The sequence below is a fragment of the Sminthopsis crassicaudata genome, chromosome 4 (genome assembly GCF_048593235.1).
Source record: "Sminthopsis crassicaudata isolate SCR6 chromosome 4, ASM4859323v1, whole genome shotgun sequence".
In the NCBI taxonomy this organism is placed as follows: Eukaryota; Metazoa; Chordata; class Mammalia; order Dasyuromorphia; family Dasyuridae; genus Sminthopsis; species Sminthopsis crassicaudata.
In genome coordinates, this window is record NC_133620.1 from 36,856,601 (window position 1) to 36,861,116 (window position 4,516).

Sequence of the window (4,516 nt, forward strand, 5' to 3'; positions counted from 1 at the left end):
AAGTCTGTAAGCAAAGCTTGTCAGGAAGCGCCCTCATTCCTGTTACCAGACACAAGGAGCCAACCTTTGGACTTGTTCCAAATCCTGCATTCCTTCATATTTTAAGTTTAGGCATTTTGAAGTAAACCAGGCTCTGGGGCCCAACAAGAACCTTTTTAATTATGGGTGGGGCATGTCTGTCATTTCTAAGCCATTAAATGAGGACTTTTGTGGTCTAACTTTTTTTGGGAGGGGAGGGGGCTGCTGTTGCTTCTGCTCCAAAGAAAAAAGTTTGCAACGATGGCAAAATGGGAAGTTTTATTAAAAAAAAAAAAAAAGACAGCTGGAGCTTACTCCAGAGGCAGAGTTGAATGGCTGCAATCATAGCGAATGGGCAAATACAGTCATAAGGCCAGCGACCCAAAACTGACAAGAAGCAGAGTCTCAGAGGAGTCATAAAGGTCATTCCCCTATTTCTGAAGCCAGGGTGGCTAAGTCATTGGGATTTGTAGCACAATCTCATAAGCACTGTTTGCTCCCCTGTCACACTAGCTCTCTAGTGAGTTGGAGTATTAACACAATTTCTGGTAGGGCTGAATTTACCTCCATGGGGCAAAAAGCAGTAATTTGGTTTTTCATCTTTTGCATGTGGTTCCCAGTAACATGAAATTTCAAGGGAATTTTTTGTGATTCATTTCACAAGATCTGGATTATATATTGAAAAAAAAAAAAAACATTTACTGATAAGGAAACAGACTTAAAGAAATGGGTAATGTTACTTGTTCAAAGTCATGCAGGTAGTCAATGACAGAACCAAGATTTTAACCCAAGTCTCTTCTGACACTATACTCCCTGTACTTTCTCAGTATTAACACTGGTCTAAAGACTACTAACTTTTTTGGTGATGCAGTTTCTTCAGTCTTTTTTCCTCAGGAACCATTACTTTTTATGGTGCTACCCTTTATTGTTTTTATGTCCTCTTGGAAATTTGGACTTCACTTTATTTTTTATGATTTTGCCCTTTCTGATTTGGCAAGCTAGCACTGGATATGTCGTTCCTCCCCATACTTGCTCCCCCTCCTTTCTCAATCTTACACTTTGGATTGAGTTGAAAGAAACATGGTTCCTTTTCTTCAACAGTGGCAACAATGGTTTAATTTATGTGGAGTTGGATCTTGCCAAGTCATCTTGGTTTTGTGCACCGTCCTCAGCACCGATGATAGCTGAGCTCAGTACGGTACTTGTTAGCTGCTGGGGCTGACTCAACAGATGGAGCCCCAAACAGTGTTTACATAAGTTCTGTAAAAATAGTGGTTTTTAAAGCACTTTTGGCAATTTTATGGTAGATTGGGGGGGGGAAAAATCCCACTTATCATTTAGATTAGTTTTTCCCATAAGATTCTGAAAATGTTAAGGCAAATCAAATTTCAGGCCAAAAAAGGAACTGCCATGGCTTAGATTTGAATTAAAGGATTGTAAGAGTGAGATTTGAAGAGAACTTAGAGGTTATCTAATCCAAACTCTTTGCTTCACATATAAGGGAATTAAAAACTTACAGACTAAGTGACCTGTTCAAGGTCGAACAGAAAATAGGGACAGTCAGGAATGTCATTCCAAATCCTCTAACCCCAATTACAATGCTCTTCTTTAGGGCTCTAGTGAAACTTATAAAAAAAATTCTTTATTTCCTTCAAACACACCATGTATTGACCACTTACACAAGACCTTCCAGAAAGTATATCACTATATGAGAACCAGAAGGACTCTGGGAGATGATCTAATTCATTCCTCTCATTTTTTTTAAGTGATAAAACTGAAATGTGGAGTGATTAAACAATTTTCCCCTGTTCACACAGGTATTAGGTGGCAGTCTGGGGTTCACTGGATCATAGCATCATAGTCTTAGAACTAAAAGGGATCTTAGAAATCACTGAGTCCAACATCCCCCTGAGTCCAAGTTCTTCACTTCTAGTGAATTTTAGAGTTTAAATGACTTGCCCAAAGTCACACAGCTAGTAGATGAGTGAGAAAGGATTTGAACTTGGGTCTTCCTTAATCATACCTTATTGCTTCTGTGTATTGGGTTGTCCATGGGAATGGACTTCCACATAAGTCCATGAGTTCCCCATATTTAGGGATGTTAAATCAGAAAACAAATGACTTCTTATAAAAATTGTATGGAATTGATTCATGTATCCAACCAAAGGTTGAACTAAATGACTTCTAAGACATTTTTAAACACTGAGACACTATGAAATCAATGAGGTTATGAAATGATCAATAATTTCCTGGATATATACAAAAATAAACAATATGAATTTTGGTTTGGTCAGATAACCACTAACATACATTTTTATAACCTTTTAAGATTTATAATATCCTTTCTTTTTTCTCAATATTATTTTATTTGTTTCAAATACATATAAAGATAATGTTCAACATTTATTTTTGTAAGATTTTGAGCTCCAATTTTTTTCTCCCTATCTCCCTACCTTTTTAGAAAACAATCTGATATAGATTATACATGTACAGTCATTTCAAACATATTTCCACATTTTTTATGCAAGAAAAATCAGAACAAAAGGCAAAAACTACAAGAAAGAAAAAGCAAACAAAAAAAGGGGGGTACAGCATATTTAGATCTTCATTCAGTTTTCAGTTTTGTCTCTGGTTATGGATGGCATGTTCTATCCCAAGTCTATTGTGATTATCTTGGATCACTGTATTGCTGAGAAGAACTAAGTCTATCATAGATGATCATCACATAAACTGCCTGTTACCGTGTACAACGTTCTTCTGGTTCTGCTTCCTTCACTTAGCATTAATTCATATAAGTCTTTTCAGGCATTTCTGAAATCAGCCTGCTCATCATTTCTTATAGAACAATAATATTCCACTACATTCATATACCATAACTCATTCAGCCATCTCCCAATTGTGGACATCCACTCATATTCTAATTCTAAATTCCAATCCAAAAAGAACTGCCATGAACATTTTTGCTCATGTGGGTCCTTTTTCCTCTTTTATAATCTCTTTGAGATATAGACCCAATAGTGAGATTGCTGGATCAAAGATTCAAAGATTTTATAATCCTTCAGACTTAGTTCCAAATTTCTCTCCAGAGTGGTTATATTAGTTCACAATTCTACCACCAATGCATTAGTGTCTCAGTTTTCCCACACCTCTCCAACATTTATCATAATCTTTTCCTGTCATCTTAGCCAATCTGATAGGTGTGAAGTGGTACTTCAGGTACAATATTATTTCTTTAAAAAAGCCTTGTGAGAAAGCTAAAACTATTATTATTATGCCATTTTAATGGTGGAGAAGAAGCTCAAATAAGAAGCTGTTAAGAGAGCTTAACACAGAGCTGTTAAGTCAAAGTCAGGATTCAAAAGATGATGTTTTAATCACAGTACACACATTCATCCCTTTGAAATAAATATTCTCAGTAGAATGTAAAGTCCTCAAGAATAGCAGCCTATTGTCTTTGTAGCTCCCAAATTAGGATAATACCTGCCAATTAGTAAATATTTGCTAAATTGACCTGAAACAAAAATGACTAACTCCAGTTAAAATACAGCTGGTAACTAGGAAGTTTTGTTAAGACTCTCCAGCCACAACCTTATCCAAGCAATGGTTTAAGAACTCCCTTCTTGCTCTCAAATCTTATGTTCCCTCTTTTATCTTCTGAATGAGCATGCTTTTTATGTAGGCAGTGCTCACTGGTGGCATTTAAAAATGATTAAGAGCACCAAAGACAATTTTGCATATGTTTTAAAGGGCCATCAGAAAGCTACCAAGTGGGTACTTTATGGAGCTAGAGAAAATGACAATAAAGGCTTCCCTTTACTATCCCCACTTCATTCATTCATGCCCTTTCATGGTGACCACACAGGTCACATTCTGAGCACAGGATGTCTTCATCTTCTGGATGTCACCATATGTGAGGTCAAAAGTAATTTGTCACAACTATATTGCTTGTTACTGGCAATAACCAAATTACAACACTGAAGTGAATACATGTGATTCTCAAGATCAATATATGAAAGTGAACTGAAAGAAGTGAAAGAGGTGAAGGTCCGATGAACAAAGCACAGATGGTGTCTATTCTCTTCCCAAAGATCGTCAGAGTTAGAATCCCCTTGGCCTCCCTCAACCAAGCATTTCTGTGGTTGATTGCCATGAATTGTTTTTTTTTTTTTTTTAACTTTCATAATATCTAGTATGTCCTCTTTTTCTCCTCTTACTCTATTGCCCGCTAAAATAGACCTCCATCTCTTAACTCTTGGACCAATAGCTGCTGCCTCAAGTCTTTCCAAACTCTAATTCTTCACACTCTCTGGTCACCACCAAGCTGTAGCATATGTGGTGACCATACCCTAGTGAAACATATCAGCAAAGGGGCTAAACCACGTGGAGAGTACTCAATAAGCCACAAACCCATTGATGAGTTAGGGGGATGCTGATCCTGGTAGAAGGGGTAGATGAGAACAATTTGTTGGAACAAAGCAGATGATGTGGAGCACTTACA